The sequence below is a fragment of the Henckelia pumila genome, chromosome 4, assembly GCF_033568475.1.
Source record: "Henckelia pumila isolate YLH828 chromosome 4, ASM3356847v2, whole genome shotgun sequence".
In the NCBI taxonomy this organism is placed as follows: domain Eukaryota; kingdom Viridiplantae; phylum Streptophyta; class Magnoliopsida; order Lamiales; family Gesneriaceae; genus Henckelia; species Henckelia pumila.
This window is the reverse complement of record NC_133123.1, coordinates 89,513,581-89,540,562: the sequence shown is the minus strand read 5'-3', so window position 1 is coordinate 89,540,562 and position 26,982 is coordinate 89,513,581. Positions and strand designations below refer to the sequence as shown.

Genomic DNA, 26,982 nt, shown 5'->3' with positions numbered 1-26,982 from the left:
TCAAAAAAAAAAAAGAAAGCAAAATAACTTGTGGTCCAAATTTCTTGTGTCTTGTGAGTCTTGGGTGCCAAGTTTATTTCAATCTTCATAAATTTCTTCTTCTTGTTTTGTCGATCTTCGAGAGTCGATCTTCAAGCGTCTAAAAGTTATGAACTTGAGAGTTTGATTCACTTTTACACAAAGCAAAAGCCTACATAAATTGAGTGGAAAGAAAAAGAGTGTTGGAGTGATTCGTTTGGAGTGATCTGTGAGAACTTGTGTGAGAAATTTTACTACTAACCTTTTTCTTGCAGGTACCATGAATCCTAATAAAGATGCTAGTGAAAGTGTGAACCAAGGAATTTCCAAGGTTCAAATGGATGCGTTGATGGGTAAATTTACTAGGGTTATGAGGTCGGAGTTGGAACCTCTTCATGAGCGGATGAGTAGATTGGAGGAGAGTAGTAGTAGTGGAAAAAAAAATAAAGATAGGAAGGGGAATAATTTTGAAGGAGATGAGGAGAGTTTTGATGAGAATTGGGATGGAGAGAGAAGAGTACATGAGGTTAGACGTAGGCGAGAAGCAGTACGAGGAAAACATACGAAGTGCAGTAAGGAGGATGGAAATATTAGTAGTATTAAGATGAAAATTTCAGTGTTTCATGGGAAGTCTGACCCGGAGGCGTATTTGGAATGGGAGAAGCGTGTGGAGTTTGTGTTTGATTGTCATCACTATTCTGACCTTAAGAAAGTGAGGTTGGCAGTGGTTGAGTTTGTAGACTATACGTTAATCTGGTGGGATCAATTAGTGACCACTAGAAGAAGGTGTGGAGAGCCGCCTATTGAGACGTGGGAGGAGATGAAGCGTGTCATGAAGAAGCGGTTTGTGCCTAACTATTATTATCGTGACATGTACAGGCGATTACAAACTCTGAACCAAGGTCCAAGAAGCGTGGAGGATTACTACAAGGAGTTGGAAACCATGATGATCCGGGCCAACATTGAGGAGGATAATGAAGCTACAATGGCCAGATTTTTGTGCGGTCTGAATAGAGAAATCCAAATCAAGTGGAGCTTCGCCACTGTTTTGATTTGGATGAGATGGTGTAGACAGCCATGAAGGTGGAGCAGCAGCTCAAGAGGAGAGGAGCTGGTCGACTTCCTACCGGTGGAGGATCATCAACTCCTTGGCGTCCAAGCGTTGCAAAACGGGAGGACAACAAGTCGGTGTCCAAGCCAAAATTTGACACCAAATTGGAGGCACCAAAACAAGTGGGTAAAGGTACACCTGAAACTACTAATACTCGTTCTAGGGATATTAAATGTTTTAGATGTCAAGGACTTGGTCATATTGCCAGTCAGTGTCCTAATAAAAAAAATTATGATTATGAATGCTGGTGGTGAGATTGAGTCGGAGAGTGAGGATGAGAAATATGATAGTATGCCTGCGTTGGAGGATCCTGATGAAGAGGGATATGATGCGGTGGTTGGAGAATTGCTAGTGACCAGGAGAGTGTTGAATGTACAACAAAAGGAGGAGGAAGAAACTCAAAGGGAGAATTTATTCCATACTAGATGTTTTGTGAATAACAAAGTATGTAGTGTTATTATTGATAGTGGAAGTTGCACTAATGTAGCGAGTTATGAGCTGGTGGAAAAGTTGAGTTTGCCTGTTATAAAGCATCCTCAACCTTATAAATTGCAGTGGTTTAATGATAGCTTGGAGGTGAGAGTGCATAAGCAGGTGGTAGTACCGTTTTTCATTGGTAAATATGTAGATGAAGTGTTGTGTGATGTGGTGCCTATGCAAGCTTGTCATATTTTGTTGGGTAGGCCATGGCAATTTGATAGAAAGGTAATACATGACGGTTTTAAAAATCGTTATTCTTTTACCTTGAAAAAGGAGCCTATTGTATTGTTACCGATGACTCCAAAGCAAGTTTTGGAGGACCATTTGAAAAAGAAAAAGAAAGAAGAGGCCGAAAAAAAGAGTGAACAAAAAAGTGAGATGACCTTAGAAAAAAATATTGAGAGAAAAAAAGTTGAAAAAAAAAATTGAGAGGAAAGAGGCCGATAAAAAAATATTTATGGCCCAAAAGAGTGAGTTGCGAGAGATTTTACATGAGCATACTCCACTTGTGTTGATTTTCTATAAGGAGTTTCTCCTTAACACAAGTGATATAGCCGGAAATCTTCCGAGCAATGTTGTTTCTCTTTTGCAGGAATTTGAAGATTTATTTCCGGAGGATTTGCCTCAAGGATTACCACCTTTGAGGGGGATTGAACATCAAATTGATTTTGTGCCCGGAAGTGCGTTGCCAAACCGTCCAGCGTATAGGAGCAACCCGAAGGAAACAAAAGAGATGCAAAGACAGGTAAGTGAACTTTTAGATAAAGGTTTTGTGCGTGAGTCCATGTCACCGTGTGATGTGCCTGTTTTGTTAGTTCCTAAGAAAGACGGGTCATGGAGAATGTGTGTTGATTGTAGAGCCATTAATAATATTACCATCAAGTATAGACATCCTATTCCTAGACTAGATGATATGTTGGATGAGTTGCATGGTTCTAGCGTCTTTAGTAAAATTGATTTAAAAGTGGTTACCATCAAATTAGGATGAGAGAAGGTGATGAGTGGAAAACTGCTTTTAAAACCAAATACGGCTTGTATGAGTGGTTGGTTATGCCCTTTGGACTAACTAATGCACCTAGCACTTTTATGAGATTGATGAATCATGTGTTGCGTGCTTATATTGGAAAATTTGTTGTGGTATATTTTGATGATATCTTGGTATATAGCAAAAATTTGGATGAGCATGTCGAACATTTGAAAATTGTGCTAATCACACTAAAAGCTGAACAATTGTATGCTAACTTGAAGAAGTGTGTGTTTTGTACAAAAGAACTTGTGTTTCTTGGTTTTGTTGTGAGTTCCCAAGGTGTCAGAGTTGATGAGAACAAGGTAAGTGCAATTCGAGATTGGCCAACGCCTACTTCTATTGGTCAAGTTCGAAGTTTTCATGGTCTTGCAAGTTTCTATAGGAGATTTGTGAAAGATTTCAGTACTTTGGCGGCACCTATGACTGCAGTGATCAAGAAGAACGTTCCATTCCATTGGGGCGAGGAGCAAGAGAAGTCTTTTAATATTGTCAAGCATAAATTAATTAATGCTCCTTTACTTGTACTACCTGATTTTACTAACACTTTTGAAATTGAATGTGATGCGTCAGGTGTAGGAATTGGAGGTGTCTTGATGCAAGGTGGGCGACCGATTGCTTACTTCAATGAGAAGCTTAGTGGGGCGTCCTTGAATTATCCTACCTACGATAAGGAGTTTTATGCGTTGGTAAGGGTACTCGAGACATGACAACACTATTTGAAGCCAAAGGAATTTGTGATTCATACGGATCATGAATCATTGAAGCATCTCAAAGGACAACAAAAGCTAAACAAGAGGCATGCTAAGTGGGTGACATTTGTGAAAACTATTCCCTACATTATCAAATACAAGCAAGTGAAGGAAAATATGGTAGCGGATGCTCTATCACGCAGGTATGTACTTTTATCTACTCTAGATTCTAAATTCTTAGGATTTGAGTATGTGAAAGAGTTATATACTAGTGATCTTGATTTTGGTGAGATATATGCGTCATGTTTGCATGGTCCAAAAGATAAATTCTTCATGCATGATGGGTATTTGTTTAAGGAGGATAAGTTATGTATTCCTAAGTCGTCTATTCGTGAATTACTTGTGAGGGAATCACATGGGGGTGGCTTAATGGGACATTTTGGTGTGGCTAAAACTTATGAAATTTTGCATGAACATTTTTATTGGCCACATATGAAGCATGATGTTGAGAAATTTTTTGAAAGATGTGTGACTTGTAAGAAAGCAAAGTCTAGACAACATCCACATGGTTTGTATACTCCACTTCCCGTTCCTAGTGAACCGTGGGTAGATATTTCTATGGATTTTGTTTTAGGACTACCGAGGTCTAAGAAGGGGAGGGATTTAATTTTTGTTGTGGTTGATAGATTTTCTAAGATGGCTCATTTTATTGCTTGTCATAAATCTGATGATGCTTCTCATGTTGCTGAATTGTTCTTTAATGAAGTTGTTAGATTGCATGGCATGCCTAGTAGTATTGTGTCTGATAGAGATACTCATTTTTTGAGCTAATTTTGGAAAACATTATGGTGCAAACTTGGTACTAAACTACTATTTTCGACCACATGTCATCCTCAAACGGATGGTCAAACTGAAGTTAATAGAACGTTAGGAACTTTGTTGCGTGCTATAATTAAAAAGAATTTGAAGAGTTGGGAAGAATGTTTGCCATTTGTTGAGTTTGCATATAATCGTAGTGTGCATTCTACTACAAATTTTTCACCATTTGAAATTGTGTATGGTTTTAATCCTTTAACCCCGTTGGATTTGATGTCTTTGCCTATGAGTGAAAGGGTTAACATGGATGGTAAGAAAAAGGCGGAATTTGTGAGAAATTTGCATGAAAAAGTGAAGGCTAACATTGAGAAAAAGAATTTGCAGTATACAAAGCAAGCAAATAAGGGAAAGAAGAGAGTTGTGTTTGAACCAGGAGATTGGGTGTGGTTGCATTTGAGGAAAGAGCGGTTTCCTGAAAAACGGCGCTCAAAGCTTCTACCTAGAGGCGATGGACCGTTTCAAGTATTGGAGCGCATCAACGACAACGCTTACAAATTAGATTTGCCAGGTGAGTATAATGTCAGTGCTACTTTTAATGTTTCTGATTTATCTCCGTTTGATGTAGGTGATGAACAAGATTTGAGGACAAATCCTTTTCAAGAAGGGAAGGATGATGCGATCATGGATGGCTCGCATGCTGATCAAGTGACTAAGGATCCGTTGGAGATACCACGAGGACCGGTTACGAGAGGCCGAGCTCAGAAGTTTAAGGAAGCACTTCAATCTTTGTTGTTGAAGACACAAGAGGGCGTTGGATTTCTTGATATTCAATTTGGAGGGCGTTATAATCTTATTGAGGTCAAAAGAGGTCAAGAAAGTGAAGACATTGAAGACCCTGCTCGAAGCCAAGGCGCGCCCGCGCCCCAGACTTGCGCACCCGCGCCATTATTTTGCGACGAAGAAGCGCGCCCGCGCTTACGGATGCCAAATTGACGATGTTTTGCGAGCTCTCGGCCCGCCTGCGCTACCTTATCGCGCTCCTGCGCCATTGTCTGCTCAACTTCGGCGCGCCCGCGCCTCTCTCTAGCGCGCCAGCGCCATGTCCTTTTACATGCACCGAAGGTGTTTGTGTGTGTGTTCGGGATTTTTAATATTTTGGATTTACTTTGTTTATTTTAGGTCTTTTATTCCTACTAGGAAACTTTAGGAGATATCTTTGATATCTTTTTGATTTATTTTGCATTATTTTTTAATATTTTGGGTTGTAATATAAATACTTCAACATTCATTATTTTAATGATAACTAAGATTTTCAGATTATTGATTATTCAATACAAAATTCTCTTTAGAATTTTATCAAAGCTTTTGCTTTACCCAAAATCAAACTTATCAAAGTTTCATAGCTTTGTGGCGTTTGTCAATCGATTTTCAATTGGGTTGTCAAAGACAGGTTCCTTTGAAGGTCTAATTGAATCTTTGATTGTTTTCTATCATGAATTCTCTGTTGCTAGTTACAGGTTCAACTAGAGGTAGAGATTCCAAAATCTGTTACTTGTTTCAAAGTCGGGACAACATTATTGAATTCTTTTGTTATCGAATTGAGGTGCGATTCGTTGAAATCGTGTTGCCTTTCATACATAAGATTCATATCATATGTGCTACTTGTTTTATATGTTTTACGGCTTTACCACATGCATGTTTTTACGGTAGACTACATCTGGTATGATGTGAGTCATGACAGTTTCCATAGGGAGCTTGTAACTCATCATGGACTCGAGGCGGGTATTTCCAGTTTTCGTATGAACCAAGTGTCCTGTTTTGGATTCGAGTCAGGATTGGGGAGATTCAGCCCCTGGTTTTGCTATCACTAGGAGCGACCATGACGGTGGAGTAGACGCTATAGTAGGTAGGAGAATATGGGAGCGGCACCACGGATTAGCTATCCGGCACAGCCCTGCATATACTTGGCGCCGTGAGCATACTGTTTTACCTTGGTTTTAAATACATTTATGTGTTGCATATATTTTATATATCATTGCTTATGTATTGAGCTTAGAGCTCACGTCCAGTATTTTCTGTATGTCTGGACACCCCATTCGACGGGAAAGGTGTAGGTGCAGGATTGAGCACCAGGAGCTTGGAGTAGCCAGTAACCAGTGAACACAACAGGATTAGCTGTAGGTTTTGATTTCCCTTAGGATTATTTATTCGATTGGATTGTATAATCGAATTTGTTTAACCGGTTGTATTCTGTTGGTCTGCTTTTATTTAAGTCTTCCGCAACGATTTATTTAAATGCATGCTTAATTATGATATGCTCTAAACTCTGATTAGGTAGTGGATTCGGGTTGGGTCGCTACATTTATTGGTATTAGAGAAGCATGCAAAGAGACTTGGGAGATAGTAATAATACTTTTGGGTTATCCTTGTAGGATTGATGAGATTTTTAAAGAGATGACGATGAGACGATTAGATTTCCCAAAGACTATCATCATCGGCAGGATTTCTAAAGATTTGACTTTTGGGATTCCAGCAAGTGCGGACAGGAGCGATGGATCATGTCCGAGTTTTCGAGACTTCTACTCATGTGGATCCTAGCTTTGGATCGAGTACCGGATGCCAGAGGCAGTGGAAGAGGATTGGTTGGGACGCACTTGATGCTTGCATCTGTACTGTCCGTACAATGATGACACTAATCTTAGGATTCTCCAATTGTAGTTGGAGAAATTTTCATAAAGACCTTCACCAGGGAATGGCTCGAGTGGCTAAGGCATGACTGGTTTTGAATGTAAGGTCATTAAATTCATGTAGGACATGATTTTATATGTATTCTTGTATCGATGCGTTCGGTAGGCACACGGGAAACTTCATGTTAATCATGAATTAGATACAAGAATAAAGCTGACGGTAGATCGTGAGCAGAAGAGGTCGACTGACATGCACTGATGCAGAGCATAGCTGGTTAGCGAGCTCGAGTTAATTTATCCGGAAGTCTTGGAAGGAAGAGATACCGAGAGATTTGGACAGGAGTATGCTTTCATTGATGCGTGTGTCTATTAGAAGCTTCATGCTCAAAAACGAAGACAAGACGATGATTTTAAATACTATATGGTTGTAATTGTAAACAGTATTTCAGTTGTAATGAATCATCAGAATGTTGTATCATTTCAAGTTATTGGTTGTACATTTTCGTTGTATTTTTGGAATACTGTGATTGTATTACTCGGGATTGTAATAAAGGAAATTGTACATAACTTGAAGAAATTATACGTGTATTATTTATTCAGCAATTCGTGAATGATTGCATGATTTTGCTAAGATTGGCATGGTTCTAGTTGATTAGTGTTCAACTATTATAGCTCATGGGTTTTTTATGAAGCCGATTGCAACTGCTTGACTTATGGTTAGTCTAGGCGTTTTCCTAGGATTGACCTAGTTAGTCAGTGGACTAAGTTAGTTCGAGTGATGAAGTGATTCATCTGGAGGCATGGGAATATTGTTCGGTCTGGGACATTGAGTTGTGTTCTAGGTTGTTTCCTTAGAACAGTAGTCTGTTTGACCTTCGTAGGTTCAGACTTCGTGATGATGGGTTTTCATCAGGAACCAGGTCCTGTATATGCCGAGAGTTGTGGACTATGACCATGATTAGACGTGATGGGGCGCGACCCTATGCCAATGTTACTCTGGGAGTATTTGTACTTCAGAGGATTACCTGGGAGCCTTTGTGGATCAGGGGATGGCGGTGGGAAGACTACTTAGTCTGTAATTTTGGTAACAGTCGCGACGTGGTATGACCTTGGATTAGATATGGAGTTTGATATCAGTGGTTTAGATATCGTCTGGTTGTTGTCAGAGATATTAGTTTGAATGTTCTGCTGTGAGAACCAGTCTTGGAGGGATTTCTTTGACGAGTGTGTACTTTGAGCAGATAAGTTTTGACCTAGGGAATACTGCTAGATGGATCTGAAAGAGTGGGTGCCCGGTGAGCCAACTTGTGGCTAAGGGCTTTGATGACTCTTTGTATAAACAATCTTTTGTTTAATATAATTTACACTTTTATTAATGGCAATGACTTTATCTTTCTTCATATTGTTATATTGTGATATACTATTGTTGTTTTGATAAAGACCTTGAATATACTATAGTGTATGTAAGATGTGGTAGAACATGGGGATGTCTATCATGAAACACATCTTATAGTCACTGTATATTCTAAATCGTTCCTAGTCGATTGAGCCGTCCGATAATAAGGATAAGGATCGCTCGAGTTTGAGACTAGCATTTGCGATGCAGAGTACCACGTTTCATTGGTAGGTAACATAGAGATGTTCGAAGCATGCAAATGGATATTCATATGATGAATGATCGAACTACCCTATCCGGACTTTCCAAGTGGTTATCACTTATCGAGTGGATAAAGTCCGCGGTTTTGGTTGTACACCATTAGTCCTTACTACTTGAAACATCATTGAGACTCTATATGCTAGTACTGTGCTTTGACTCGTTTACCGACTCTATTGGGGTCATCAGGTGTCGGGATTGGGTACAGTTACAACACATATAGGAGTCGATGCTTTGTTGTCAAGGATTCACCACATACTTGCGAGTGTGGATATCCTATGCGATCTGAGGAGATATTAGTGTGACGAATCTCTGGCCAGAGTACATGATGTGTTTTAAGAAATGGTTTCTTAGTAGCACATGCGATGTCACTATTTGATCTTCAATATGTATTGCATAGTTATCGAATCTCGAACGACTCTCGATTTACCAATGGTTGTTGATTCGATCGGGATATATGGATGAAGGGACCGTACTGTACGCTAACCAAAATCTATTGGTTCTTGCAGGCACTATCAGTGATACCTAGGGAATCATGGGGCGATGTTGCTAGGCGCTCTTACCATGATTCGATGGGCAAGTCGGAAATTGTTGTTCCGAGTCACAAGGAGTTGTGAGCCCATGGCTAGCTGTATCCCTGAACCATTAAGGGTCACACAGAGTAATGGATTTTTAATCCCCGTTGAGATAGTTAAATTTAAATAGTTAAATTTAATGAACAAAGAAGTTGGACTTCTTAATTAAGAGTAGAGGAGTAAGATTTCCTAAAATGACATAGGGATGGGCATTTTTGGAAATCACTGAATTCGGATTCAGAAAAATTTATCTTGACTTTAAAAGGTGCAAAAATGGTTTCTGTGCACATTGGTGAAATCGGTTTATCAATCGGAGTCATGATGAATTTTATATTAATTTCTGAACATGCGGGCTTTGCTTGTCGGGCTTGAACTTATGACTAATGGGCCCTAAGCTGTTAGCGGCCTACATTATAAATAAGTTATTGCAGTACAGAAATTATATACAACAGGTCACAATTTTTGAAAAACCCTAGTTTTCTCTCTAACAGTGGCCGCCCCCCTCCCCTCTGCTCAGGAAAAATCCAGCCTGTGAATTTTGAATTACAGTCTGGTTTAACGGATCAAATTCGTTAATTCTCTTCGTAGAAACTTCTGATAGATTTTCTAGTGCAATCTATCAGAGGGATTAAATCTCTGTTCGTGGACCTGATTGAAGAACAGTTCGTCCATCAGTTCCTGGGAGATACAACAAGAGTAGAGCAATCTGTTGGTGTCCATAATCTCGATTCGAGATTGGAGGTAAAAATTTATAATTGTTATTTAATTTTTACACACACAATTTAATCGTTAAGTTTTGATACCCATTATGGAATCGTTCCATATAAAATTTTTAAACTTCCGCTGCACCGGGTATCAATTCTGATTGATCTGATCGCCGTTCTCCAACAGTGGTATCAGAGCCAGGTTGCTCAGATCAAGCGATTAAACTAATCGATTGTACAAAACTTTTTAAGCCTCGGTTTTTGAAACAAAATAAATATTTTAAAAAATAAAAATTTTTTTCGGGCAAAACCCGGGCAGCGCACGGCGTTGCCCAGGGCAGCGATCGTCGCTGCCCTAGGGGCAGCCGGGCTGCCCGGCCCGAGCCCCTTTTGGGGCGCGGGCAGCCCAGGAGTGTCCCGGGCGGCCCGCGAAAAAATTAATTTTTAATTTTTAAATTAAAATTTTTATATGTTAAAATTCTATTTTTGGTCCGATCAAAAATTGTTTTTGATTGGTCCACGAGGCGTCGGATCGAATTGTTCGAGTCCGAAAATTTTAAAATTGATTTTTGGATAAATTTGAATTTTTGGAAAATTTATAAATTTTATCCGTTAAATCAGATTTTATGAAATTAATTATTTTTGGTACAATTGATGATAAAATATGATCTTATGGAAATATTGAGTAAAATATGATTTTATGTATAAAATTGGATTTTATATGTAAAATATGATTTTATATGTAAAATATTATTTTATTTGATAAAAAGATAAAATATGATTTTGTATGTAAAATAAGATTTTATATATGGAATATGATTTTATCCTTTTAATTTAAATTGCCATTGCATGTTATCCAATAAATTAATTTTGAATTAAATGTTATTGGATAAGGATGATCGATTGCCATGACCAATTTTGTAGGTGTATGTTAGGAATTTACATTTGTTTTTATTGTTGTTGGATTTATTAATGGGCCTGGTTTATGGCCCAATATGAATTGTCATATGTAATAAAAGTGGGCTTGGTTTATGGCCCGTTTCCACCCCTTAAAAATGTATCCCCTACTTGTCATTGTTATTTATTGTAAATACTTTAGATTTAGTGGAAGATGAAGATTTGAAGACGGAGGTGGGCCCAGCAGACAATAAAGACAGAAGAAATGTAAATTGGAAGCAAAATGTAATAGGATTGCATTGCATACCTGCATATTACCTAGGATTGGACTAAGGCTCGTGATTGGCAACCACGGGTCGATTAGAAATGGAATCGATCATCCTATATAATATATGATATTATTGTTGTATGCATGTTTTAGACAAAATTGTGTGAATCCGGCAAGCATACAAAATTTTAAAATGATGAGACAAATTTTCAAAATTAAAATCCCTCATTTTAAATATGATTTAAAATTGATATCAAGATAAATAAAGGAAATTTAAAATTTTTTAAATGTTCCTACCTTCCATCAACGATCAATGTATGAGATGCTACCCACGGATACGGTCCGGCTCATATTATTGGGGGGGCCCGTTCGTCGGAAAGCTGTACATTGGATCGACACATGTTGTAAGTGTAAGAGTGGGTGCCCAGTGAGCCAACTGTGTGGCTATGGGCTTTGTTGACTCTTTGTATAAACAATCTTTTGTTTAATATTATTTACACTTTTATGGCAATGACTTTATATTACTTCATATTGTTATATTGTGATATACTATTGTTGTTTTGATAAAGACCTTGAATATACTATAGTGTATGTAAGATGTGGTAGAACATGGAGATGTCTATCATGAAATACATCTTATAGTCACTGTATATTCTAAAACCGTTCCTAGTCGATTGAGCCGTCCGATAATAAGGATAAGGATCGCTCGAGTTTGAGACTAGCATTTGCGATGCGGAGTACCACGTTTCATTGGTAGGGAACATGGAGATGTTCGAAGCATGCAAATGGATATTCATAGGATGAATAGTCGAACTACCCTATCCGGACTTTCCAAGTGGTTATCACTTATCGAGTGGATAAAGTCCGCGGTTTTGGTTGTACACCATTAGTCCTTACGACTTGAAACATCATGGAGACTCTATATGCTAGTACTGTGCTTTGACTCGTTTACCGACTCTGAGGGGGTCATCAGGTGTCGAGATTGGGTACAGTTACGACACATATAGGAGTCAATGCATTGTTGTCAAGGATTCACCACATACTTGCGAGTGTGGATATCCTATGCGATCTGAGGAGATATTAGTGTGACAAATCTCTGGCCAGAGTACTTGATGTGATTTAAGAAATGGTTTCTTAGTAGCACATGCGATGTCACTAATTTGATCTTCAAGATGCATTGCATAGTTATCGAATCTTGAGCGACTCTCGATATACCAATGGTTGTTGATTCGATCGGGATATATGGATGAAGGGACCGTACTGTACGCTAACCAAAATCTACTGGTTCTTGTAGGCACTATCAGTGATACCTAGGGAATCATGGGGCGATGTTGCTAGGCGCTTTACCATGATTCGTTGGGCAAGTCGGAAAGTGTTGTTCCGAGTCACAAGGAGTTGTGAGCCCACGGCTAGCTGTATCCCTGAACCATTGAGGGTCACACAGTGTAATGGAGTTTTAATCCCCGTTGAGATAGTTAAATTTAAAGAGTTAAATTTAATGAACTAAGGAGTTGGACTTCTTAAATAAGAGTAAGGGAGTAGGATTTCCTAAAATGACATAGGGATGGACATTTTTGGAAACCACTGAATTCGGATTCAGGAAAATTTATTTTGACTTTAAAACGTGCAGAAATGGTTTCTGTGCACATTGGTGAAATCGTTTCATCAATCGGAGTCACGATGAATTTTATATTAATTTCTGAACGAGCGGGCTTTGCTTGTCGGGCCCCAGCTTATGACTAATGGGCCCTAAGGTGTTAGTGGCCTGCATTATAAATAAGTTATTTCAGTACAGAAATTACACACAACAGGTCATTATTTTGAGAGCAATTTTTCGAAAACCCTAGCCTCTCAAAAACGTTTTTGGCCGCCCCTCCCTACTCTGTCAGAGAAAATTCCGGTCTGTGATTTTGAATCGCAGTAAGGAATAACGAATCAAATTCGTGTATTCTCTTCGCAGAAAACTTCTGATAGATTTTCTAGTGCAATCTATCAGAGGGATTAAACCTCTGTTCGTGGACCTGATTGAAGGCGTTCATCGGTTCCAGGGAGAGACAACAAGAGCAGAATTGTTCTGTTGGTGTCCATTAATCTCGTTGCGAGATTTGAGGTAAAATTTATTTAATTGTTATTTAAATTTTACACACACGTAATTCAATCGATGAACGGTTGATACCCATACCATGGAAACGTTCCATGAAAAAATTTTTAAACTTCCGCTGCACCGGGTATCAATCGTAATTGGTCTGGGAACTCGCCAGTTTTCCAACAGTAAGTTGGGTGGAACTCCCATGGGATCGGCTCATATTATTGGAGGATCCACATGGCGACCGTCCATCACAACTTAATATTGATGGGTCATCTTGACATGTCACAATAAACGACGTCATATTATTGGGCCCTTATTGGACATGAGGTAAAAACGTGGAGGTTGCTTTGGAAGCAATTGGGCTCTACCTTTTGAAAATTATGGTTGGCTGATATTATTCGGGACCATAGTTTGTCAATTGGACTCCATGTTCTCACTAAGGAAAACAGTTTTCCGTTTTTACTAGAGGGTAGTGAAATCGTTAAAATAGTGGGAGTGAGATTCATAAAATAAATTTCGCCTATTTTATGTCTTAGTAAATTAATTAAACAATCACTGATATTTGTCTGTTTCTTTTCAGTATTTCATAAAGATGAATTCGCGTAATCCACTTTTCTCGATCCTCGAACAAAATAAACTGACTGGCGCAAACTATACGGAATGGTTCCGTAAGTTGAAGATTGTCTTGACTTCGGAGAAGATGCTCTACGTGTTAGAAAAATCTCCTCCGAAGGAAGCACCAGCTGACATAAGTCCGGAAGAGTTGGCCAAACTTGATACTTGGTGGGACCATGATATCAAGGCCAAATGCTATATGCAAGCCTCGATGTCTGATGAACTCCAGAGGCGATTTGAGGACACCGTGAATGCTGCTGACATTCACGTACAACTCAAGGAACTTTTTGGGGCTCAATCGAGAGCTGAAAGGTTCGCTACTGTAAAAGAGCTAATGACGTGTCGCATGTGTGAAGGGACTTCGGTCCGTGATCATGGGGTACGAGTGATTTGGCTCATACAGAAGTTGGTAACGCTTGATTTGGTGTTGGAGCATGAACTCAACGTGGACTTACTACTTCTTTTTCTTCCTTCTTCGTTTGACGAATTTGTGGTGAATTTCAATATGAACAAGATAGAGGCCTCCCTTGAAGAGATGGTCAATATGCTTGTAACATATGAATCCACATTAAAGAAGGATAAACCGGCTTTCTTGGTGGGCTCCTCTTCTTCTGCTAAGAAGGGGCCAAGTACAAAGGGTAAAAAACGTTCTACCCCACCCAAGAAAATCGAACCCGAGAAGAAGTACAAGACAAAGGCTTTAAACATGGAAAAGTCCAAGGATGTTTGCCATTACTGCAAGAAGCCCGGTCATTGGAAGCGTAACTGCAAGGAATATCTAGAGCAGTTGCGAACTGCGAAGGGTATGTTCTATATTGAAATAAATGTTTCACTTAATACTACTTTTTGGGTATTGGATACCGGATGTGGATCTCACATTTGCAATGATTTGCAGGTGATGACAAGAAGTCGCAGGCTTAGAATGGGTGAGACCCAGCTGAGGCTCGGAAATGGTTCCAGAGTTGAAGCTAAAGCTGTGGGAGATATTTATTTAATTTTGCAGAACGGTTTTAAGTTACTTTTGAGAGATGTTTTATTTGTTCCAGATTTGATTAAAAACATTATTTCTGTTTCTATGCTTGATAGAGATGGTTATTCTTGCAATTTTGTGAATGAGATTTGCAATATTTACAAGAATGAATGTTTGATTGGAAATGGACAACTTGAAAACGATCTATATAACTTAAAATTAAAAGACGTTCCAATAAATTATGTTGATAAACCGGCAACAACAAACAAAAGGAAAATCGATAGTCAAAACCCGACAAACCTTTGGCATGCTAGGCTAGGTCATATTTCCTCAAGGAGGATGAACAAACTAGTGGGAGAGGGCATGTTTGATATGTCTGATATTAACTCTCTACCTACTTGTGAATCCTGCCTGAAAGAAAAAATAACTAAATCTCCTTTTAAGGGAAAACCTGAGCGTATTCAAAATCTGTTGGATTTGATCCATACAGACGTTTGTGGTCCATTTAGAATTGGTACTCAATATGGCCACACCTACTTCATTACCTTTACTGATGATTATTCTAGGTATGGGTATTTATATTTAATAAAATATAAGTCTGAAACATTTGAAAAGTTCAAAGAATTCAAGGCTGAAGTAGAAAACAAGCTGGGTAAAAGTATTAAAGCACTTCGATCGGATCTAGGTGGAGAATACTTGAGTACCGAATTCTTAGACTATCTGAAGGAGAATGAGATTCTCTCTCAGTGGACTCCTCCTATGACACCACAGCTGAATGGTGTATCGGAGTGTCGTAATCAAACTTTTTTGGACATGGTTCGATCCATGATGAGCTTCACTGAGCTTCCACCTTCGTTTTGGGGCTATGCGCTTGAAACGGCGGTATTGTTGTTTAACAACGTCCACACCAAAGCAGTGGACAAAACACCATACGAGTTATGGAATGGCAAAGCTCCTAAGTATTCGTACTTGAGGATTTGGGGATGTCCTGCTTACGTGAAGCAGACAAAGGGAGATAAATTGGATAGTCGATCCACCTTATGTTATTTTGTAGGGTATCCGAAGAATTCAATCGGATATTATTTCTATCATCCTGCTGAAACAAAGGTGTTTGTTTCAAGGAATGCCACCTTCTTAGAGAAGGAGTTCTTATCGGATAAGAAAGGCGAGATGATGGAACTCGAAGAAATTCGAGAAGAACCCGAAATACAAAATAACGATCCTACACCTCAGGAACCATTGATAGACACGCCTATACCTAGAAGATCCGAGAGAACTTCTAGACCTCCTATTCGATATGGTCTTCTTCTTGAAGGGGATCAAGATGAACCCGATGTTGGATGTGATTCAAGAAACTTCAAAGAAGAAATTTCTGATGCGGATTCAAATTTATGGCTTGAAGCTATGCAGTCGGAATTAGATTCGATGCATACAAATCAAGTTTGGTCTTTAGTAGATCCTCCCGATGGAATTGTTCCAATAGGGTGTAAATGGATCTACAAGAGAAAGCTTGGGCCTGATGGTAAGGTATTGACCTACAAGGCGCGATTGGTGGCAAAAGGTTATACTCAAAGACAAGGAGTTGACTATGATGAAACCTTTTCACCAGTTGCAATGTTCAAGTCCATAAGAATCCTTATTGCCATAGCTGCTTGGTATGACTATGAGATATGGCAAATGGATGTGAAGACTGCTTTTCTTAATGGAGACATTAAGAAAGAAATCTATATGACGCAGCCTGAGGGATACACATCCATGGGAAGCGAGCATAAGGTATGCAAGCTTCAGAGATCAATCTATGGTCTAAAACAAGCATCAAGAAGTTGGAACCAGAAATTTGATGAAACAATAAAGGATTTTGGTTTCATCAAGAACCCGGAGGAACCATGCGTGTACAAGAAAGTAGTTAAGGATGCTGTGACATTCTTAGTACTTTATATTGATGACATCCTACTCATTGGAAATGATGTAGGGATGTTGCAGTCAACAAAGATATGGTTATCAGGTAGATTCTCGATGAAGGATTTGGGTGAGGCATCCTATATTCTAGGGATACAGATCTATAGAGATAGATCTTAGAGAATGATAGGACTCACTCAAGCAACCTACATCGACACCATATTGAAACGGTTTTCAATGGATGGGTCCAAGAGAGGACATCTACCCATGTGTCATGGAGTTTCTCTATCCAAGTCTATGTGTCCCAAGACTGATGAAGAGATAGAAAAAATGACACATGTACCATATGCGTCAGCCATAGGTAGTATCATGTATGGGATGATATCTACCAGACCGGATGTAGCATTTTCTCTGAGTGTCACGAGCAGATATCAAGCTAATCCTGGTCAAATGCATTGGAAAGCCGTGAAGGACATTCTTAAGTACTTACGAAGGACTAAGAATATGTTCATGGTATATGGAGGAAGAGAACTAAAATTGGAAAGCTATACCGACTCTAGCTTCCAAAGTGACGTGGATGACTCGAAGTCAACCTCTGGATTTGTGTTCATGCTCAATGGCGGTGCTGTCTCTTGGAAGAGTTCCAAGCAGGACACCACAGCAGATTCCACCACTGAGGCAGAATACATTGCAGCATCAGCTGCTGCTAAAAAGGCCGTTTGGATGAGGAATTTCGTCCAAGAGTTGGGCGTTATTCCTGAAGTTGTTGGTCCAGTCCGGGTGTACTGTGACAACACGGGTGCCGTTGCTCAGGCAAAGGAACCAAGGTCTCATCAAAGATCCAAACACGTACTGAGGAAATACCACATCATCCGGGAGATTGTGGAAAGAGGAGACATCACTGTCGAAAGAGTGGCCTCTGCAGACAATATCGCTGATCCACTTACTAAGCCCTTGCCAGAACCATTATTTGACAAACATCGCGAAGCAATGGGTCTACGTAGTATGACTAGTTGGCTTTAGGGCAAGTGGGAGATTGAAAGAGTGGGTGCCCGGTGAGCCAACTTGTGGCTAAGGGATTTGATGACTCTTTGTATAAACAATCTTTTGTTTAATATAATTTACACTTTTATTAATGGCAATGACTTTATCTTTCTTCATATTGTTATATTGTGATATACTATTGTTGTTTTGATAAAGACCTTGAATATACTATAGTGTATGTAAGATGTGGTAGAACATGGGGATGTCTATCATGAAACACATCTTATAGTCACTGTATATTCTAAATCGTTCCTAGTCGATTGAGCCGTCCGATAATAAGGATAAGGATCGCTCGAGTTTGAGACTAGCATTTGCGATGCAGAGTACCACGTTTCATTGGTAGGGAACATAGAGATGTTCGAAGCATGAAAATGGATATTCATATGATGAATGATCGAACTACCCTATCCGGACTTTCCAAGTGGTTATCACTTATCGAGTGGATAAAGTCCGCGGTTTTGGTTGTACACCATTAGTACTTACTACTTGAAACATCATTGAGACTCTATATGCTAGTACTGTGCTTTGACTCGTTTACCGACTCTATTGGGGTCATCAGGTGTCGGGATTGGGTACAGTTACAACACATATAGGAGTCGATGCTTTGTTGTCAAGGATTCACCACATACTTGCGAGTGTGGATATCCTATGCGATCTGAGGAGATATTAGTGTGACGAATCTCTAGCCAGAGTACATGATGTGTTTTAAGAAATGGTTTCTTAGTAGCACATGCGATGTCACTATTTGATCTTCAAGATGTATTGCATAGTTATCGAATCTCGAACGACTCTCGATTTACCAATGGTTGTTGATTCGATCGGGATATATGGATGAAGGGACCGTACTGTACGCTAACCAAAATCTATTGGTTCTTGCAGGCACTATCAGTGATACCTAGGGAATCATGGGGCGATGTTGCTAGGCGCTCTTACCATGATTCGATGGGCAAGTCGGAAATTGTTGTTCCGAATCACAAGGAGTTGTGAGCCCACAGCTAGCTGTATCCCTGAACCATTGAGGGTCACACAGAGTAATGGATTTTTAATCCCCGTTGAGATAGTTAAATTTAAAGAGTTAAATTTAATGAACAAAGAAGTTGGACTTCTTAATTAAGATTAGAGGAGTAAGATTTCCTAAAATGACATAGGGATGGGCATTTTTGGAAATCACTGAATTCGGATTCAGAAAAATTTATCTTGACTTTAAAAGGTGCAGAAATGGTTTCTGTGCACATTGGTGAAATCTGTTTATCAATCGGAGTCATGATGAATTTTATATTAATTTCTGAACATGCGGGCTTTGCTTGTCGGGCTTGAACTTATGACTAATGGGCCCTAAGCTGTTAGCGGCCTACATTATAAATAAGTTATTGCAGTACAGAAATTATATACAACAGGTTACAATTTTCGAAAAACCCTAGTTTTCTCTCTAACAGTGGCAGCCCCCCTCCCCTCTGCTCAGGAAAAATCCAGCCTGTGAATTTTGAATTACAGTCTGGTTTAACGGATCAAATTCGTTAATTCTCTTCGTAGAAACTTCTGATATATTTTCTAGTGCAATCTATCAGAGGGATTAAATCTCTGTTCGTGGACCTGATTGAAGAACAGTTCGTCCATCAGTTCCTGGGAGATACAACAAGAGCAGAGCAATCTGTTGGTGTCCATAATCTCGATTCGAGATTGGAGGTAAAAATTTATAATTGTTATTTAATTTTTACACACACAATTTAATCGTTAAGTTTTGATACCCATTATGGAATCGTTCCATATAAAATTTTTAAACTTCCGCTGCACCGGGTATCAATTCTGATTGATCTGATCGCCGTTCTCCAACAGGATCGATCTAGTAGGTACTCGAATTTTTACTAGTGATGACTAGGGGTTGCCATCAGAATTATGATTAGGGTTTCCTTGTGACAGGAGTTATCCAACATACTGGATGGGAGGATGTTTCGAGACTTCGAATAGGATAATTGCTTCATGATGATTGACTTCATCAGTAATGGATTATATCGGATGCTAAGGATTGTACAGGGCTATTTGAGACGTGAGGGAAGTGTGATTTATGCCAGTGTACGCTTGATGGTGATTCCAAGTGGACATCGTGATAGGCTACCTCAGTCTTGAATTGTTGTATAATATTAGCAAGGGATATAATCATCAGCGTGTCCGGAGATTTTAGGAATCTTTGGGATTCATTAGGTATAATTTTTGGACTTGATTAGCTGTAGCGTTCCTTTTAAATGAACGAGGCAATGGATAGTGAGTCCAGTGATTGGCTAACTCTGTCAGAGTTAGGAAGATTAAGTCTAGTGTATGAGATAGCTGTCAGTAGTAAGGCGCGAGATGGTGCCAATAGACTATAATATCTATTGTATGACTATCGAGTATAGGTGTGTTGAAACCAAAGCGAGTTGGGTATTCCAAGTGTTGGGAATAGTAGACTTGTGGCAGTTGAGTCAAGACTATTGATCGAGCCACGTAGCTAGTCTGATTTGAGTTTCACTGTTGATCTAAGCGTGAGCCACAGTATAATCGATGAGATCGATTAGTTAAGTTCAATCAGTGGTGATTAGGACATAGCGAATAGAGAAATACTTGGGACAGTATTTTGACGCATAGTGCTTAAGGGGATTGTACTTGGTACAATCTCAGAGCAGTCGGTGATTTGGGTTAATTTAGTAATCTCATACTCGGGATTGAGTATCGAAAGGGATCAAGATTTTTGCTTTGTGTGAGAATTGTCTACTAACAACGATATCAAGGGTGTCAACAGAACATTTTTACGGAGTGTTCTTATCTTGAACCGTTATGTTGAATCCGACGAGTGTTGGAAAAGCTAATGGACATTAGTAAGGGAACATCAGTTTTCTGATCGTGATATATGACATTAACTAGGATCTAGTTCTCAAGATCTAGCAGGTTGTGTCACTAGTTTCCAGCATGAGATACGTGATGCTGTTGAGATGATCGAGATAGTCGATGATCGTCTTAGTAGCCAACGAGGATTGCATTTGGAATTGAAGACTTCGCAAGATCGAGACAGATCGAATTCGTTCTTTCCAGTCAGTGAGTCACATTTGTGCAGACTTTTTGTCAAGGATATGGAGTTTTAGCAATGGACAATGGACGGATGCATGATAGGTAGCTAGTGATGATGGTGTCATCAGAGACTCCGAGGTGAGTTATACCAGGTGCAATGACTATCGAGTTTCGAGACGGAATAAGAAGCATTTCCATAGGCCAGTGTACTGTGGAATGTCCCAGTTGAGTATATTGGTGGGAGCTTGCCTTAGTCTTGATGTGTGTACAGTGATTGCGAGTATGTATAACTATTAGGAGGATTTCCATCGATTGTGATACATGGGTAAATAACCTATGGTTGAAATGATGTAAATCATCATAGCTGCAATGATTTCCATTGCGGCATATGTGTATGACTTCACAGACAAATGGTTCAAGGAAAGATTTTGTGACATAATTGTCAAGTGATGAGAATTTCATCATTGCACAATATTGATTACACCCATAAACGTAAAGTATGATTTGCACTAGGTTTGGTGGTCTGAGTTCCTAGTAGTGCTTTAGAAGCTTGTCTTTGCTTCAAGAGAGCATGGGAAGAATAACCAGTCTAGGAATCGTGTTAGGCAGTTATGTTGAAGTATATCTTTGTGTCAATTGAATTCTCCTGAGAGAGATTCGTGTGTTGCTATACATCAGGACGGTGTCGGGATGAGTATTTTGCACCGAGAATTTTTAGGAACCATTAGATGGTTAGATGCAGATAGTAATTCGACGAATGTCATAAGCCAGTAAGGTTATGACTTGGTCTTAGTCAGTCTAAGATTTTCCTTGGGACGATGATCTCGATCGAGCGAGCATTTGTATCCTTCGTGATCAGGGAGATCGTGGTCAGGAAGGAAGATTTATCAGTGTTGTGCCAAAGAGGTTTGACTAATAAGCACAGAGACTTTCAGAACCTAGCTCTGAGGTTTGAAGAATGATGAAAGTTGTTCAAGCAGTTGAAGCTTGCAGGGAATTCGACAAGATTCAGAGTGTGTCAGAAGTTATTTCGACCAGGCACTCGAGCAAGTGTCTCTAATACGTTCTCGAGGTTTTACCCTAGATTTCGAGGACGAAATCTTTTAAGAGGGGGGGGGGGGGAGAATGTAGTGACCCGTATCCGTAATTAGCGATTAATGCGTAATTAATCGTATGATCATGTTTTGATTTAGTACAACATGATTAAAGAGATTTCAGATGGATTAACATGAATTCATAAATGGAATCAGAAGGATCGGGAATGGCTCGAAGTGTGACCTGGAATAGAAGCAACATTGGAGAACGGACGCAACGTTCTAGCTAGCTGATGTCATCCATGACATCAGCAAGATGATGTCATTGCTTAAGATCGTGATGTGACAATCGGACGCAACGATGGTGGAACGGACGCAACATTGGGGGAATGGACGTTCCGTTTTGCGTCTATAAATATGGGATCCGAGGCCTCATTTCAACTCGCTCTCTCATCTTTTTTCTCTCTTTTCTTAGTCTTCTAACTTAGATCTAGGGATTTCTAGGCGTCCTATTGGGAATCCGGAAGTAACGAAGCGATCCCGGCGTCGTAGCGGAGCTGTGCCTAAGTTTTGGGGTAGTCGCCATCAGTGGGCTGACGACGGACGCAGGTATAGCTTTTGATTCCTAAAATTATTTAGGAGTATTCAATAGCTTGGTTAAGGTTTTTAGATCTTATTGAATGATGCATAGGTATTTTCATTGTAGAGCTGATGATAGGCTTGGAACCTAGAGTAGGACTCTAGAACTACTTGTAGTAAGGTACGGAAGTACTGATTGAGATGACCAACATGATATATATTATATGTGTTGCATGAGTATGTGCTACTTGTTTTATATGTTTTACGGCTTTAACACATGCATGTTTTCACGGTAGACTGCATCTGGTACGATGTGAGTCATGACAGTTTTCATAGGGAGCTTGTAACTCATCATGGACTTGAGGTGGGGATTTCCAGTTTCCATATGAACCAAGTGTCCTGTTTTGGATTCGAGTCAGGATTGGGGAGACTCAGCCCTTGGTTTTGCTATCATTAGGAGCACCACGACGATGGAGTAGACGCTATAGTAGGTAGGAGAATATGGGAGCGGCACCGCGGATTAGCTATCCGGCACAGCCCTGCATATTCTTGGCGCCCTGAGCATACTGTTTTACCTTGGTTTTAAATACATTTATGAGTTGCATATATTTTATATATCATTGCTTATGTATTGAGCTTAGAGCTCACGTCCAGTATTTTCTTTATGTCTGGACACCCCATTCGACGGGGCAGGTGTAGGTGCAGGATTGAGCACCAGGATCTTGTAGTAGTCAGTGACCAGTGAAGACAACATGATTAGCTGTAGGTTTTGATTGCCCTTAGGATTATTTTTTCGATTGGGTTGTATATTTGAATTTGTTTAACCGAATGTATTCTGCTGATCTGCTTTTATTTAAGTCTTCCGCAGCGATTTATTTAAATGCATGCTTAATTATCCTCTAAACTCTAATTTGATAGTGGATCCGGGTTGGGATCGCTACAAAAACAGGCAAATCAAGTCCAAGTCCAAGAAAGAACTGAGGCGGTTGGAGGATCAGCAAGTAATATTCCATTCATGCCAGATGCACTTTTCTAAGGGATGCCAGTCTTTGATGGTGACTCAGTGAATTATGTGGGGAACCAATGGCGACAACAGTATAATCCTTTCTATTTCTCATATAATCCAGGTTGGAGAAATCACCCGAATTTTGGGTGGAAACAGGCTGAAAATTCTGTCCAGCCATAATATTTCAATCCACCGCAGCCTCCTGCACAGCAAAGACTCCTCAGCAATCAGTTAAACCTCCACAAGTTTCTTAGGGATGGCAACGGGGCGGGTTTGGGCAAACCCGAGACCCGCCCTGCCTCCCTGTGGACCCGCCAAATTAAATATAGTTTAATTTTTATTAAATAAAAAAATTAAATAAGTTAAAAAATTAACAAACCACCATTAAATTTATTTTTCAAATTTATATTAATAATATTTAGGACAAAAAATATTTCCGCTAGTTAAAATATATCATTTTTTATTTAATTAATAATTAATAACAAAAAAAATCATAATAATATATTTTCATGTTAAAAATATCATAATATATTAAAATTATTTAAATTCAAAAATATTATAAACTCAAATTAGGGATAAAATATTGATTATGTAATATAAATAATATAATTATATATTATTAATATATATACATGTATATTTTATATTTATATTTAATTATATTTAATATATATTTTTGGCGGGGTGGGTCCGGCCAAACTCGAGACCCACCCTGGACCCGCATGTGGACCTGCTTGGCCGGGTCTAAACCCGTCCCGCTGGGCCGAGTTCAATGCGAGTCCGGGTTTAGATCTGACCCATTGCCATCTCTAAAGATGATGGACCTTCTATGCCACCGGGTTTCAAACAGTCTGAGAATGAGTCAAATCTGGAAGATATTCTTGCAAAATACATAGCTGGGAATGAGATGAGATGGGAGAATCATGATGCTATGATGCAAAGAGTGGAAACTCAATTGGGACAGTTGGCGAACCAGTTCGCTACACGGGCTCCAGGCTCACTACCTAGTGACACACAAAAAGAATCTGAAAGGCGTCAATGCAGTCATAGTAGCTGAACAAGTGAAGAAGGAGGATGTTGATGTTGAAAAAGCTGACAAGGAGAAAGAATCACCCAAGCAGAAGGGCGAGGATTCAAGAGAGAAAGGCAAGTCTCTAAAATCTAATGCTAATATTGATATCAATTCTCTCCATTTTTCCCAAAGAGCAAAGCAACTGCAACTCGATAATCAATTTTCAAAATTTCTTGAGATTTTTAAGAAGCTTCACATAAATATCCCGTTTGCAAAAGCTTTAGCTCAAATGCCCTCATATGCAAAAATTTTAAAGGAGATTTTATCAAATAAGAGGAAACTTGTGGACTTTGAGATAGTTAAACTTTCGGAGGAATTTTCTGAAATTTTACAAAATAAATTACATCCGAAGCTTAAGGATCCTGGTAGCTTCTCTATTCCTTGTAGCATAGGAAAATCACTTTTTAGCAAAGCTTTATGTGATCTTGGTGCAAGCATTAATCTGATGTCATATTCTTGTTTTGAGAAGTTAGGAATTGGTGAGGTGAAACCAACTATAATTTCCCTACAATTGGCTGATAGATAAATTAAATATCCTAGGGGGATTGTAGAGGACGTTTAAGTGAAATTTGATAAATTTATTTTCTCAGTGAACTTTGTTGTGTTGGATATGGAAAAGGATCGTGAGATTCCTCTTATCTTAGGTAGACCATTTTTAGCCATTGATAAAGCTTTGATTGATGTACAAAAGGGTGAATTGATGCTGATAGATGAGAGTGTGGTATTTAATGTATTTCATTCTATGAAATGTCCATCTAATGTTTCTAATTGTTTTCGAATTGATGCTATAGATGGTTTGTTGGGTGTGATGTGCATGAATTTATTTGTGAAGATACTTTGGAGGTTTGCTTGACCCATTCATCTCCAAGAGAGTTGTGTAATGAGGAGATTGAAGAATATGTGCAGTACTTGGATGCCGAAAAACCACTCTCAAGAACGATAAACTCAAGGCTTGGGGAGCTTGGACGTATTCCAAGAGCATTGAATCCATCAATTGAAGAGACTCCGATCCTTGAAATGAAACCTCTCCCTTCACATCTGAAGTATTTGTTTTTGCTTGATAATGATAAACTGCCTGTAATTATTTCTTCTACTTTGATAGGGGACGAGAAACAGAAGCTGACTCGAGTTTTGATAGATAATATCAAAGCCATTGGGTGGAGTATAGCAGATATAAAAGGGATCAGCTCTTCCATGTGCATGCATAAGATTCTGATGGAAGCTGATCATAAGACATCAACCCAGCCTCAGAGGCGTCTCAATCCCGCCATGCAAGAAGTGGTCAAGAAGGAGGTAATTAAGCTTTTGGATGCAGGTATTATCTACCCAATCTCTGATAGTAAATGGGTAAGTCCTGTACAAGTTATTCCGAAAAAGGATGGGATTACTGTTGTGAAAAATGAGAATAATGAGTTGATTCTCACTAGAACTGTTACGGGTTGACGTGTTGCATTTATTATAGAAAACTTAATGATGCAACCCGTAAAGATCATTTTTCCCTACACTTCATTGATCAAATTTTGAAAAGATTAGCCGGACATCCTTTTTATTGTTTCTTGGATGGCTATTCGGGTTATATGCAAATTCCTATTGCTCCTGAAGATCAAGAGAAAACCACTTTTACGTGTACTTATGGGACTTTTGCATATAAACGAATGACATTCGACATTTGTAAGCACCGGCTATTTTCCAACGCTGCATGATGAAAATTTTCCATGACATGAATGAGGATTTTATTGAGATATTCATGGATGATTTTTCAGTTTTTGGCTCTTTTTTTTGATGCTTGCTTGTTGAATCTCTCTAAGATTTTAGGAAGATGTGAAGAGTCAAATTTTGTATTGAATTGGGAAAAATGTCCTTTTATGGTGACAGAGGGAATTGTCTTGGAGCATAAAATTTCTAAACATGAGATTGAGGTTGATAAGGCAAAAATTGAAGTAATTAATAAACTTATCCCTCCATCAAATATAAAAGGGGTGCGTAGATTTTTAGGACATGCAGGGGTTCTATAGACGGTTCATTAAGGATTTTTCTAGCATCGCCAAGCCACTGACTAATTTGCTGATAAAAGATGTGTCGTTTGATTTTTCTGCTGAGTGTGTGCAAGAATTTTAGATTCTGAAGAAAAAGTTAATCACTGCACCAGTGATTGTAGCACTTGATTGGGGATCACCTTTTTGAGATAATGTGTGACGCAAGTGATACAGTTCTAGGAGCAAATTTGGGGCAGAAGCGAGAAAAAACCATTCATGTCATCTACTATGCTAGTATGACATTATCAACTGCCCAACTGAATTATGCTACAACAGAAAAAGAGCTACTTGCGGTGGTTTTTGCCATAGATAAATTCAGATCATACTTGATTGTGAGCAAAGTGATCGTACACACTGACAATTCGGCCCTGAAATTCTTGATGGATAAGAAAGATGCAAAGTCAAGACTAATTCGTTAGATTCTTCTCTTGCAGGAATTTGACTTGGAGATCATTGATAGGAAGGGCACGAAAAATCAAGTAGCAAACCATCTTTCACGCTTGGAGAAACCGATTCAGAGTAGCAGCAATATTCGTGATGAATTTTCTGATGAAAAGCTCTTTGAGGTGAACAATTTACATGATATGCTGATATTGTTAAGTGATTTTGAGTTATTTAAATTATTCAGGTATGTTCTGTTTATGGGGAGGTCATGTCCGCATTTTTATAG

The 26,982-nt window shown here is 39.1% G+C and overlaps 1 pseudogene; it reads left to right on the top strand.

Moving 5' to 3' along the window:
- Positions 1–838: 838 nt before the first annotated feature.
- On the top strand, positions 839–26,982 carry LOC140861396 (uncharacterized; annotated as a pseudogene).